Below are 15,024 nucleotides of genomic sequence, written 5' to 3'. Positions count from 1 at the left end.
GGATGCCAAATCTGTGAAAATCCCTTGGGAGGGAGAAGGAAATTGTATGCCACTTTGGAAGCCTAGAACTGGACAGAATCAGGGGTCAGAAGTGGAGGACAAGAAGAGTAGGAAGGTTCTAGTTGCTGCATCCTGTTCCCTCTCTCATTGTCCCTGAAAGGCAGCATTGGGAGATGCTTCACTTGACTGATACTTGGTGGGCCTGTTCATGGGGCCTTCAGAAAAACGGGCAGCACAATTGCATAACTGGGTCCAAGTAAAGGTTTTTCCCATCACTACTACCAGAGGGTGGGGCACCAAAAGCAAGAGACTGGGAAGGATCCTTGAGGAACAAGGTATCGGAAGAGTGAAGAGTCGTGGAGTTGTTAAATCCAGAAGGCAACAGTAAAGGGTCTTTAACCTGAAGGATGCCCCAACCAACACATTTGGAGGGACGTAAGCTATGGCTTTGTCTCTTGGCTGACAATACTAGGCTGACGGTGCTCTCAATTTAAGAAAGAGATGCTTACAGGGAAGACTATATAGTGGAAACCCTTTAAAAGAGAGACAAATACTGGAAAAATGCATGCCAGATGGGGAAAGCCTAGTGGAAGAGATAAGAATTTAAACAGGAACTGAAAAAACAAAAAACAAAACAAAACAAGCTTGTAGAACAGTGAGATGGATCTTGGACACATGAATCAGGAGGAAGAAATTATAAAGAAATAATTGGGTATAAAATTTTTTAAAAAATAAGGAATAAGTAAGGAATTAAGTAAGTAGCTTGAATGCTAGAGTGAATACTGTTGGAGCGTGGAAGAATGAGCTACACAGTTAGATCAGCAGCATCGTGGGGAATGTTAGGGAAATAATATTTGGGGAAACTGAAGGAAGAGTCAAGTGACACGGAGGATGAAAGCAGAAACTGCAGCTTCTGCCCACATGCGGTCTGGGAGAAGAAAGGAAATAAATGAGAAAACAAGCAAGATGTTTTTGAAACCTGTAAACCTAAGACCACAAAATAAAGAAGATAGTAGAGTGGCAAAGAAGATAAATTAAAAGCAAACCCATACGCAAAGTCAGGCATATTTTAGTGGCACTGAAGAACATTCAAGCCTGGGAGGAACTTCAGAAATATTCATTAGCATGAAAGCAAAGGTCAGACTGACATCAGGCTTCTCCAAAGAAACAACAGATCCAAGAAGATAATGGAGTAGAGACCCCACGATGTGGAAGAAAAATAACCTTGTACCGAGAATTAAATATCCAGAGAAACCATTATTTGAATGCACAGACCAAATTAATAAATACATAAGCATATGAGATCTCAGAAAAATTCACCCTTCATTGACCCTGTTTAACATAATTTGGGGAGGAAGCAAAAAGATATAAGAAACAAAGATAAATAAAGAACTCAGAGTCGACTACTGTTTAAATAAGCAAAACATATAAAGCACTTAAAATGGTGCTTGGCACATAGTAAGAACTCAAGTGAAAATGAGATGTTATTATTATCTTTGCCTTCAACACTCTGCTAGATAGTTGTACTGATAGTGACATCATTTCCCAAAACTTAAGAAAATTGCTTTTTAAAGTTCTGTATTAAGTATGATGTTTACTTTTTAGTATGGATCGTTGATTCTTTCACTCACTCGTTAGTGTATTTATTTGGAAGATCCTGTCTAATCTTACCAAGCTCTTATCTAAGATAATAACTCTTCCTGAATCCCTTAGGATTATATTGATAGATTTTCTAATATTGGACCATCCATACAATCCTCAAGTAAGCCCTATGTGACTGTGGTAAGAGCATCTTCTTGCTGTGTTGAGTGTTTACTGTTGTGTTATGTTAGTTAACATTTTATTTAATGTTGAAAAATGCTGCTGACTTTTTGTTGCTCTTCTGCCTGACAATCTTGCTGAACTCGCTTACTATTTTAGTAGTTTGCTAATTTTCATGGCTTTCACTTATAAACAATGATAATTTGATCCCCTCCATTTTCATCTTCATGCCTCCTATTAGTTTTTCCAGGGAGGGAAGGCTCTGGAGAGAGACCTGGATTCGAACTCCAATTCCAACACACTGTGGAGTCTGGCCAAGTCACCTTCAACGCCTGGTGTTTCAGTTTCATCACCTGAAAAGTGGTGAGGAAATCACCTCATGGAGCTTGGGACAATTACCAAAGTGAAGGTGCTTGGCATATGGCAGAAAATAAATGCTAACTATAGTCTTCTTTCTTTTTACCACCTGGATTGGTTGAAGGACAACCCCTTCCCCCTACCCCACCTCAGCCCCCTGGATATCAGAATCCAAGGATGCTCTAGTCCCTTATATAAGATGGCATAGTATTTGCATATAACCTACACATATCCTACTGTATACTTTGAACCAACTCTAGATTATTTACAATACTTAACACATTGTAAATGCTATGTAAATACAATGTAAATATTACCTAAATAGTTGCCTTGCAAGGTGAGCAGCAAATTCAAGTTTTGCTCTCTAAAAGTTTCTGGAATTTGTTTTTCCTGAATGTTTTCGATCTCCCCTTGGTGGAACCTGCAGATATGGAGGTCCAATTGTCCTGAAATATGTACTAAATGAAATTAGGAATGAGAGAGTCCTAGCCCAACCTGGGAGGTCTAAGGGAACAATTCCCAGAGGAAATAGTATCAGAATGCGGTGTCTGGCCCAGGTAAGTGAGTTAGGAAAAACAGGAGAGGAAGAGACACTGGATGAAACAGTGAACTGCCAATGAGGGAGGGGCACGTTCACACGTTGAGCAATGAAAGAAAGCCTGGTCTGTTCAGAGATCAGACAGTAGTGCACTGGGTAACTCAGCTCTTCATAGATGAACATTAATTGCTCCACTGGGTAATAAGTCCTAAAAGGAATCATGCTTGGTTCATCTTTTTATCCCTCTCAGCACTTGGCAGAGAGCCATGCACAGAAAAGTTACTGAATAAATCATACATATCTGCTATTGTTTCCGAGAGCTTCTGGTCCATTATTACCCTGCCTGATTCAAAACCATAGCCTAGAAGCCAATGCCGTGTGAGCTGCAGAGGCTGAGTAACACACTTCGAATTAACAGAGGTCAAATTTTAGAGGAGAAATACCTCATATCAAAACAAATAAGCCATCATAAAACCGCATGTCCAAAGTTTTAGAAGTCCTTCACAAAACAATGAGAATGAAGATCTTGCTATCGAGGAGTCAAAAGATACGAAATAATACATTTTTCTTTAATCTGACATTTGGGATTACTGCAGATATTTAAGTGACAGAATAATGTTGTTATGCCTGCACATTTGTTCTCTTGGATTCTCAGGAAAAGAGCTACCAAATAAATTCAATATTAATAATACTACTATTTCTTACAAAATTTCTCTAATCTTCTTTGTACAATTGAATTTGTTTTCCAAGATAGTTGGCAAATATTGCAGAATTAAGGAAATGAAAGAATTTTTACGTGAAGAATTTAGAGACTAGGGTGTGGCTTGCTTCTCATTCCTTTCATTTATTGAAGCATTTACTTTGCAATTTATATAATTTATCCTGTCAACTAATAAAACTGACACAAAATATTAAACATCCCTTTTTTTTTTCAGTTCCAAAAAAATCATTCTAATTCAAAAAGCTCATCTGTGTCATCCTACACATGAATATAAGGATTCCATTGGCAGCCTAGCCCAAAATGGGCCTTCAGGAAATTTTCTACTTCCTGTCCTGACCCTAACAATAAAGAAAATGCTGGCAGATTCTAATAGCTATGTGATCATGAGTGATTTATTTCCAGTCAAATCTGGTCAAACTCCTGTTCTCAGAACCTTATGTTACTTGACCGCTCAGCAATGTGATAGGTTACTGACAACAAAAATAACATAATTAAAGGTCTACTATGTACCAGGCAAGGTGGCAGGCACATAAGGATGTGGCGTTTCCCAAACTTCGGCGTTTCCCAAACTTCAGCCTTACCAACTCCACCATCACAATTCGTGTCATCCTTTGTACCACCTTGGTCATTTACCCAAGGAGAGGAACAGCCTGAACACGAGTCAATACAGAATATACCGCAGATTCTTAGAGAAAGATCCATCAGTGGAGATGGCGCAGAGGAGGGATACGGTCAGTATTTCCAGGTGGCCAGAGATGGGGTAAAGTTGGGGTTTTGCCAGGAGAACTTCATAGAAAAGGTGACTCACAGAGAGACCAGATGGGTGGTTGTCAGAGGTGAGGGGCAAAATACATGCAGAGGGTCAAAAGGTACAAACTTCTGGTTATAATATAAATAAGTCATGAGGATGCAATGTACAGCATGGTGACTATGCTTAACAGTACTATGGTGAATATCTGAAAGTTGCTAAGAGAATAAATCTGAAAATTTTTCATCATAAGAAAAAAATCATAACTATGTATGGTGACATGTTCACTAAACTTAGGGATGTGATCATTTTGCCATATATACAAATATTGAATCATAATGCTGTACACTTGAAACTCATATAACGTTAGATGTCAATTATACCTCAATTTTTAATTGAGGAAAAGATGTGTGGGTAAGAATAGGCATATGAGGGACCTAGAATCCATCCTGAGAGGAGCAGACAGAGTGGCTATGACAGGCAAGAAAAGGGTAGAAGGTGTGAAAAGCTTAACACTCTCTTCTGAAGACCTGAAAACTGGCCAGCCCTTTCTTGAAGACACTGCCTGAACATCTCCTCTTTCAGGGTGCCTAACTCAGTAAAGTCCCTATCATCTTCTTATGTGACCCCAAACCTTCCATATGTACATTTGCCTCCTGGGGAAATATTGTGACAGTTGGCTTCAGTCAAAAATTCCTGACTATTAGCCCAGGAGCCAAAATCTCTTTTGCAAATAGCTCAGCTAGTCTTCAGTGTAGTACTTCTAATGGCTTACAGGGCATTTTTGGTTTTATGTTCTACTTTTATCTCAATCCTCACATTTCCACAACGAAGTGCATGCCTTTCCCTGCCTCACCTCCATGTTTCTGCTACAACCCACATCAGTTCCTGCAACGTTAGCTTCTCCTGACTCCCAGGATTGAAATCTCAAAGCCACCAGGATGCTTCCTGCACTTTGTACCTCCAACTGGGCCAAAGCCAGTCAAGGGCTTAGAACGGTGCCTGGCCCACCCCAGGCACTCCAAATCATTCACTGCTGAGGGAAAGAAAGCAACACAATAAATAAAGAAATGTATAAATAAACTAGATCTTCCTGAAATAGCGCTTTTATTTCCCATTACTTTTAAAATATCCTACTCTTTAGCATCCATTCAGCAAGTATTTATTGAGAGACTATCATTCACCAGGCACTGACAGGTGATGGGGATATAGCGATGAACAAAATAACAAAAACACATGCTCTCCTGTAGCTCGTGCACAAATGGGGAGAGATGGGAATTAACAAAGAAATAGGTGAATAAAACATATATAAGACCATTGTCCCTTATCTGAAAAATCTTACATCAAAAAGTCTCTAAAAATTGAAAGTCTTTGTCTAATTTATTGAGTAACAAAACATGAACTGGCATAAGCCTATTTATAATCTGTATTTAATTTCACTTTGGAGGAGGTACCTGAATAAGCTTACCATCTACCATAGTTGTCGTATGGGGTACAGCAAAGGCATTGTATCGCTCCATCAGTGTGCGCTGGGAGGGCGGCCGTAACAGAACATCACAGACAGGGTGGGTTACACAACAGAAAGTTATTTTCTCACCGTCTGGAGGCTGGAAGTGCAAGATAAAGGTGCTGGAAGGGTTGGTTTCCCTAAGGCCTGCCTTTCTGGCTAGAAGACAGCCATTGTCTTCACTACATCCACACATGGCCTTTCCCCTACATACGTTCACTCCTGGTGTCCCTTCCTTTACTTATAGAGATAGCAGTCCTACTGGACTAGGGCACCACCCTTACGACCTCATTTAATCTAAATTACCCCCTGAAAGCCTTGTCTCCAAATACAGTCACATTAGGGGTTGGGCTTCAATATACAGATTTGATGAGGACAGGGAGAGACACAGCTCAGTCTATAACAATTACCTTTCTAAACACTGAAAAAAATCTGAATTCTGAACACACCTGAACCCGAGTTTTGGATAGGGTAGTATAAACTTGGTAGTATATCAGGCAGTTATGGGTACGGAGCAGAATTTGAGCAGAGAGGGCTGGTGGGAGTGTAACATGAAGTACACCAGTCAGGGAAAGCCTCACTGCAAGGGGGGCATCTGAGCCGAGCCCCCCACCAGGTAAGGGAGTGGGCCATGTCTGAGAGAAGGGCATTCTAGGCAGGGGGAAGAGCAAGTTCAAAGACCCTGAGACAAGAACACAGCAGCACGGTTGAGGGCTAGAAAGGCTGTCGGTGCGACTGAAGCCCTGAGCTAAGGGAGGAGGAGGAGACCAGGTAATAGAGGTACAAATCACTGAGGCCTTACTGACCACTCTGATGGAATCTGGCTTTTACTGAAGTGAGATGAGAAGGCAATGGAGGATTTTGAATAAAGGTGTGGCATGAGCTGATTAATGTTTTAACAGGACCACAACGTGTGACTGGTTATCGCCAAAGATGGTGGCCGTCAATGTCTTCCTTCCACAAACAAGCATGACGTTCTACACAGCAAGTGGCTGAGTCTCTGTCCTCTCCCCTCGAATCTGACTTCCTCCTTTACAGAAGCTGGATACTATGTAAGAAACTTGACAACCCTGAGGCCACCATGTTGTGAGTAAGCCCAATGCAGCCATGTGGAAAAGCCAAGAATGAAGGAACTCAGCCAACAGCCAGCACTAAGGCCCCATATAAATGACCCAATTTCTTGAACAAAATCTCAGATAGTCCTTGATCTTTGGAGTTATACCAGCTGGGACCACACACATGCTGGAGTAGACACAAATCATTGCCACTGGGTCCTGTCCACATTTCTAACCTTGGAACTTTGAATAAATAAAAAGGACTCTTATTTTACACTACTAAACTTGGGGGTAGTTTATTACATAGCAATTAATAACTGACACGTAAATTGACATGAAAGCAGGTGATGGGGAGACACCTGAGGAGTAAGTAGCAGGGACACTTTTAGTGAAGCTAGAAAGGCAGTGATGAAATTATTATTAGAGGCTGGAGGAAGGGGAACTCATGTAACATAGTGGCAGATGCTTGGCTACAATAATATGGTAGAAAGAAAAGGTATCAAATGAACTTGTGGACCTGGCTAAGAAGATTTCTGAATTTGATACCTGGCTTCATTTCCCTGCCGAGGAGTAATTACAGGAAGAGAAAATGGAACTAAAACGCTCAAGCCAAATTTAGAGGAAATCACTCAACCCGAATTTAGAGGAAATCATTTAGGTTGGAAAATAAAAATTGCCTCTCAAGGCAGCAAAAGATTCTCAAAGAAAGAAACAGTCTTAGGGCAAAGATCAAATCCAAAGTCTATTAGCACAACGTACTCACAGGTTAAAGATCAAATCAGGTATGCAGCTGGAAAAAATTTAAGAGAGTACCTCTAGACCCTGTCAGTGAGACCAAAGTGTTTATAAAAATTTTAAGGGCTTTTCCCACAGCATTCTGACTTACAGCCAAAGTAAACTGGAGACTGCTTTAAGAATTTTCTAAGTATGTCTTTCCCAACGGAATGAACCTCAATGAAGTTTACAGGGAGTCTCCAAGGTTTATAAGAAGATTGTACAAAAAAAAAAAAAAGTACCCTCAGCTAAACAAAAAGACGGACACAAAATGTCTCTAGAACATTAACTCTCTGCGATCAGGGAGTGGCCTATGTAATGGCTAACAGGCTATTTCTAACGGGCTGTGATGGCTATTTCTTATGGAAAAGGAAGGCTCGAAGGAGGAACCTTTAACTTCACAGCCAGCCCAGCTGAGGTGTCAGACACACAAATGAAGAAATCTTTTCGAATGTTTCATTCCTGAGCAGCCTAGGAGGAGCCAACCAGCTGAATGTCGCCCAGATTGTAGAATCATGACAAATAACAAATTACTGTCACTTAAGCCCCTGCATTCCAGAGTGTTTTCTGTCTGTCTGTTACATGGTTTTATTTGTTTGTTTAATGCAGGCAGGGCAGATCACTGGAAACAGATAATTAAAACCATCTTGGTGGAGAGGGAGGGGAAGGGTAGCAACAGAGACACCAACTCTTGCCATTATGCCATGAGACATGAGAGTGGTGGCCTGCACCCGGGTGGCAGTGGTGAAGGTGGTAAGAAAATCCGATTAAATGTGGGGTGTGAGAAAACTCCAAGACTGACTGATTGATTATCCATGCAACTGAAAGAACGGATTTGCTCTCAGGTGAGATAAAGAAGGCAGTAGTGAGGGAAGTGGTCTAGGGGCTGAAGCCAGGAATCTGATGAATACTAAATATCCGATCAGGGATGCTGAGTAGACTTGCGTATACGAGTCTGGAGATCAGAGGGAGGCCATGACTGAAGACACACATTTATGAAGTATCAGCGTTGGAAGGTACTGAAAGCCAGGAGACTGCAGGAAACGATCACCAAGGGAGTGAGCAAAGACAGAGAAAAGGCCAGGAACTGAGCCCTCAGACGCCTACATTTAAAGGTTAGGGAAGTGCAGAACCAGAAAAGAGACTGAACTAGGTGTTGATGAGGAAAAAAAGGAAACTAAGGAGAGGGGGATGGCCAGGAAGGCAAATGAAGAACTCTCCAGTCCTGCTGACAAGGCATCAAGGAAGAGACCCAAGCATTAATTGCTGGATTTAACATGGGTTAAGAAATGAGACCACACCCCTGAATGACTGCGACGGATTTCTGGCTGGTTTCCTTGGCTCCAATATGTCTTTTCTTTTCTTTTCTTTTCCTTTTTGTTTCTTCTTCCATAAATCCTAACCCAGACCAATTTTCCTAAAATAATGTTTTTATTATAATGTTCCAGCAATGAGTTTTGCTATATTACTTATGTTTCCTACCTGTTTTTGCATTCCTCTGCTCAGCTGTCAAACTGTTCAATGATTGTTGAAATCAGTGAGTACGACCAACCCCCTGCTGGGTACCCAGGACATAAATTTAGAGACAGACACACAATAAGGTGAACTTACAGGGAGAAAGGCTATTGTAGGGGGATGCAGACAGCACCAAATACACTTATATAAGGGAGAGAATAATTCTGCCTGGGCAGTAGAAGAGGGCAGCAGAAGTTAGAGAGGGTGGGCATTCCAAGCAGGACACTTGAAGGCTGACAAGGGAATCTAGCAAGTGTGTCTAGAGCACAGAGGAAGTGTGATTGGAAATAAGGCTACAGAGGCTCTCCAAGCCTCACCAGAGCTGTCAGTGGGAAGCCTCTATAGCAGCCAGACACCCCTTTTTACTGCCCCTACACACACACACACACACACACACACACACTTTATTTTTAGGCACAGTGAGCCATGGCAGTCCAGAAATCAAGCACAGAGGATGGGGATAAGGTTGAACTAGATCAGAGATATTCAAAGTGAGGAGCAAACAACCCTGGGGAACCCCCACAACTTTCCACGATCTGCGTGACTATCGAGAGTTCCAAAGAAATGAACTTCCATATCCGCTACTTCCATAGGAACCCCTTTTCATAAATTATGTGCCTGAAATGTGTCTGAGGCAAGCAGATTTCTAGCAAGTTCTCTTTTCCCACTTCCCCTTTCGTAATTATCCTTCTCTCATTTTACAAAAGAGAGGCGTATCTCTCTCCCAATCCAGAATCCTACTCTGCACTTTTGGCCCTCCAAGGTGGGAGGGACAGGTGTTAAAATGAATATTAGAGCTCCCTTCTTTCATCAAAGCAGTGATATCAGCACTACCTACATCCACGTCCATATATACACGTCCAATATAGTTTAGTTTTATGTTGATGATTACTTATCAAAGGCTAGTGGGTTATTCTGGTTAACTGTGTACTAGTAACACTTAAAATAACATAAAGAATGATTTTAAACAATACACTTATTCTGCTAAAAAATTAAATCTCAATGTATGTACTTATCTTTGTTGCTGTGGAGTAAGGAGATCAAAGAAGTTGGAAATATCTAAGCAAAATGTTCAATTAAAAATAATTATTTGAAAATTTTAGAGGTCAGTGCCAACAGTGTGCAAAGGGTACAGCGGAGCCTTGAACAATCAGAGGGAGCAGGGGCGCCAACACTGCTGAGTGGAAAATCTGCTGTAATTTACTAGAGGTCCTGGTTCCCCTGTATCCGCGGCTCCGCACCTGCCGTTCTGCAACCGCAATTCTGCATGCGCAGATTCAGCCGACCCCTGATTTCTGATAGTACTGCAGGACTTACTGTTGAAAAAAAATCTGCCTAGAAGTGGACCTCACAGTTCAAACCCCTGTTGTTCAAAGGCCAACGTATTTCTTCTCTCAAATTTTTATCAGAGTTACATGAGCAAAAGAACCGGTGAGGAGACTTCAGTGATAAAAGGGATCACTGACTGTGTCACTGGGCTCCTTTAGTGTCATTATGATAATTAGCTTCTTCCCCTGCCTCCCCTACCACCACCACCAATCTTACAGCCATCATATTTTTCTCTTCTGGGGTCATTTTCAGTTTCAGTTCCTTTATTTGACAAAATACTTTGTCACTCTCCTGTCAGGGTTTGGAAAAGAAACAACTATGCAGTCTTTGAACACGACCAGCTAGTAAACATCCAGAGTTTTTTTAAACGCATTTTTATGTGGTCTATATTCAGTCTCTGCCCTAACAATGACCTGCCAGGCACCACCAGATTCACAGTGGGAAGAAACACTGGAAAATACATGTATATAATACCCTGCCTCCAGGTAGAAAATGCATACCAATAATATCCTTATATTGAACTGAGGCAAAGAGTTTCTTATTTCCTATTTCTGATACCAGCACTGAATAACTTTTTTTCTAAAGAGTAACATTCCTTGACATACAGCAAATTAATAAATAATAATATATGAAAAATTGGTTATAATGAATTAATAAAATTCACCATTAAATAGTAGTAAACACTACCAGCAGAACCCACAAATGTTCTCTCAACTCTCCTATGGAGTTTTTCATCCAATCCACAAAACCGGACAGCAGTGAGCACAGAAGGAATGTTCACCCTCAACAGGCTCACGCAGTAATCTGTAACCACCAAGTAAATAAATCTAAGAGTAAATATTGAACTAAAGAAAGAAGCTGGCTTCTTGCCGACCCTCAGACCATGAAATCTTCTGAAAAGGGGACTTCCCAAATACTTGACTACAGCACCTCAGTTGTGATATGTGAGAATCTTCTGATCTCTCCACGAATCCCAGCCTTTGACTTGGATGGATGGGTGGATAGACAGTTAGATAGATAAATACAAACTTACAGATCAATTCATATTTGCCTACTATTTGTCCAACTCCATCAGCAAAAACTATGTAAACTGGACAAATGTTTTCATTCAGGAACCATAAAAATTTTTTTCTGCAAGGAGCCAAGCATATATAGAAACTCCTGTGAATATTATTTGATCATAAAGATAATCTTTAAATATATAACTAATAATAACAATACAAGTACCCCATAAGTATTACTTTAAAACCAACATTCTATCATTATATCACTCTGCCTCAAAATGAAATAGGGGTTGATTGTCACTGTCCAATTGCAGGAACTGTTTCTATGGAGATAACATCTCCATTCATAAGTGCCAGGGATCTTAGATCTGTTTGGGGTTAAATTCCAACTCTACCACTTTCTAGCTCTGTGACTTTGGGGAAGTTATTCAATTACATTACTCTAAGCCTCAATTTCCTCAGTTATAAAATACAGTCCCCAACACCATCATAAGTTTATGATGACAACTTTTGAAAATACACACATACTTCGAATAATGTCTGCTATGTAAGAAGAACTCAGCAAGTGTCGGTTATGACTCACTATTTCTCACAGTTCAAGTTGTGGGCTAAAATCCTACTCTCTGTATTATCATTAACTAACCTTCAAAAGAATAGTTACATAACGAAGAAAACAGTAAACTCTTAAAAGAGAGAGGAAGAAAGGGCAGCTTTCTAACTTTTCAAATGTTTAAAAAATCGTTTAAGAGTTGAGATGTATTTAAAAAGCTTATTAGAGTTACAGGTATTTTCCTCAGAAAAATCCCCTTCATGTAACTTTTCTGAGCTTCACTCACAGCCTTCCTGAAGTCCACCCAGGGCCAGCAAACCTGAGAGGGAGGATCCTCTAGGTTTTAAAACTCTCCAGTTATCAAATTCTATTTCAAACAATTTTACACCCTTGTTTTCCCGCATCCTCCAAAGAAGTTTATAAACATGCATTTCATTGACAAACATTATGTCTTGTGATACAGCTGTTGACATCTACACACTAATTTCATGGATTAAAACAAAAAGCAGCAAATTGTTTTCCTTAACCCACCAGTAATCTGCAGGAAAATTCCTAATTCCAGAACTATAGCTTCAAATCAGGTTCTGGAGTTTCCACTCCATATCAGCAGAAAACACTGAATCTGAAAGTATAGGAACACTCTGCCTATCACAAGTTCCAGACCAGCCACCAAACTAACCCCTGTCTGTCTCTCTGTCACAGAGCGGATGGTACTGCTGGAAAGGCCATTCTGAATATGATGAAAACTCTGAAAGGAGAAAATGTAAGGGGAAATACGAGGATGTGACATTAAAACACAACCAGAACAAACCTTCAGAGTTTTCTAGTATTCTAACTTTGAGTAAAATTTAAAATGTTCTCCTCATTTTAAATCTCAAATGGCTACTACTTTGTCTTTAGTCCTTTCCTTTGTACCTCCTGCCTCTGTCTACCATGCCCACCACACTGCTTTTTAGTGAAATGACAGGAGTTCAAAATTTAATGTATATTGTACCTGGATGCTTTCCACAGAACAGTCCATCTTCTGCATAGTAGGATGCTGTAACCACCTAGACCTGATCTGTTTATTCAATAGGTCAAAAAAGCCTCTTCAGGCACACTGACAAGATAAGGATGTCTATCAGTTACAAGGAGATGCCATCACCAGTGTCATAACATTAGAAAGTAGCTTTTCAAAACATAATGTAAATAGCGAGTGACAACCACTTTACTTCCAGTTTCAAAACTTCTGCTCACTCTATTTAAGAATCTGTTTATAAGCATCATCTAAGAATTAACCTTGCTTTACACAGACTCTGAAGTTGACAAAATTTTAAATGCATGGAAATTGAAGTTAAATTCAATATATTATTAATTAAATTCAAATATATTGTATACTTTTGGAACATGCAATCTCAGTAACACTTGAAAAAATTAACTGGATTTTAAAGCAACCTTGAATAATAATTCCAATGCAATACGAGTCTCCTGCATTTCTTCCCAATTTCTAGCACTGATTTTCTGGAAACAACAGAAGCTCAGCCTGACTGTCAAACGATGACCATTCCTGTAAATTCCGCTCCCAAGTAAGGTAAGTGTCCAGAACGAAAAAGAGGAGGGTAATTTGATTTTGCTAACAATGGTCGAGTCAGACAAGCGGGCTCACACACGAGTTGGCACAGGCCGGCGGGGAGTTTGGGAGGGAGGCAGAAAGAAGCGGGGAGCTGCAGTACCTTTCTTGAACTTTCTGAGCTCCACGAGGTGCAGAACTCAGCGCTCTGTGCAGTGAGACCTCGCCTCCTCCGAACCCGGCAGATCAGCGGGGACAGCGAGGCGCGCGTCCCTCCCTCTCCGCCGGCCGGCGCGTTGCCGGTGGAGCGCACGCCGCCCTGCGCAGCCGCCGACTCGGAAAAAGCGCAGCGCTCGGCGGCACCGCGCGGGACCCGCAAGTGGACGAGCAATCTGTGCTCTGCTGGAAGCGAGGAGAGCCCACGACAGGAATAAAGGGTCAGAAGGGGAAAACACCTTTGCACGTAGCGTAGCCGAAAACCGAAGTCGCGGTCATATAAGAGGGCGGGGCGGCCGGACCGGCCGCCGGTCGGGGGGAGACGGGTGGGTCAGGCCAGAGCTGGCAGGGGTCCGAGGCGCAGGCTTTCGGGGAAAGTTCCCTCGCCCTTGCCACCACCACCACCTCCCTTCCCAGAGCGGAGAAGCCAAGCTCTGTACCTCCATCGAGTCCGGGCTGCAGGGTAGGGGGCGGCAGGCAGCGCAGCCGGGCGGGCGCGGTCACCCGGCTCCCTTTCTCGACGTCGGACTGTTGCGGCTGCCAGCGAGACAGCAGGGGTTCCCTGGGCGCCGGGAACCCAGGGCGTCCCAGCCCCCAGCGAAAAGAAAAGTGAAAGAGAAAATAGCGAGGAGGAGAGGCGAAGATAAACACCCCCATGAGGCTGGGGGAGGGGCGGGTGGCAGCGGCTCTTGGACGACTGCCCCAGGTGTCGTGGCTCCCCGCCCCCTGGAAGGTGTCGGCCACTGCGATGCCCAGGGGGCGCAGGGCCTGGAGGGCAAGAGGGAGGAGGTCTGGGAGCGCCGGCGCTGCCTCGCGGGGACAGTGGCCCTGGCCTTGGCCTAGCCCTTCTAACGCACCCTGCAGAGTAGTCATGAGGAGGTGGCCCTGAGCCCACCTGCCACTTCCACGGTGCCCCGCATGGAATGCTAGGCTTCCCGAGCCAAGGCTGGAGACTGGTCGCGGCCCCAAGTCGCCCAGAGGAAAGGGAAAAAAACTGTGTCGGATCAGGGTGGGCAGCTACTCCAGACTTTGACCCGCCCCGCAGGCTTATAAGAAAGGCGGCTCTGAAGTCTTACTAAAGACAACGTTGGAGGAAGACAGCTGGGTAACGACTTGGTCCAAGGCAGTTGGCACCGAGGGTCAGTGACTTGAAGGAGTAAGCCTGTCAGCGGACCGCTTTTTCAAATAGGGCGTAGTCCAGTGTAAAACATTGCAATGGAACCATGTGAAATGTTCCTGTGGAATTTTACAGTTGAAAGAAGGTACTGAATTTTCTGAGGCTGAGTGATCGTGCCTCGGAGCCTGCAGAAAAAGTCTCGTGTCCAGTTTTTGGGAACACTTGAACTCTTTGGACAACCTTGTGCACATGTTAATCACTGAAAATCCCTAATGGAAGGGTG

The 15,024-nt window shown here is 42.5% G+C and overlaps 1 protein-coding gene across 4 annotated transcripts in view; it reads right to left on the bottom strand.

The window, feature by feature from the left end:
• IL15 (interleukin 15) overlaps window positions 1–14,245 on the bottom strand; it is a 70,107-nt gene extending 55,862 nt beyond the window's left edge. Inside the window, exon 1 of one of the 4 annotated variants that reach the window (XM_032464014.1) lies at window positions 14,065–14,245. The gene's annotated coding sequence lies outside the window, so the exon portion shown is untranslated. Of the gene's footprint in view, window positions 1–13,571; window positions 13,704–14,064 lie in introns of those variants that run through there. The other 3 variants (XM_006193545.3, XM_014566735.2, XM_032464007.1) reach the window with 3 other exon arrangements.
• Window positions 14,246–15,024: the final 779 nt, after the last annotated feature.

The sequence above is a fragment of the Camelus ferus genome, chromosome 2, assembly GCF_009834535.1.
Source record: "Camelus ferus isolate YT-003-E chromosome 2, BCGSAC_Cfer_1.0, whole genome shotgun sequence".
Classification (NCBI taxonomy): domain Eukaryota; kingdom Metazoa; phylum Chordata; class Mammalia; order Artiodactyla; family Camelidae; genus Camelus; species Camelus ferus.
This window is presented reverse-complemented; position numbering and strand designations above follow the sequence as displayed.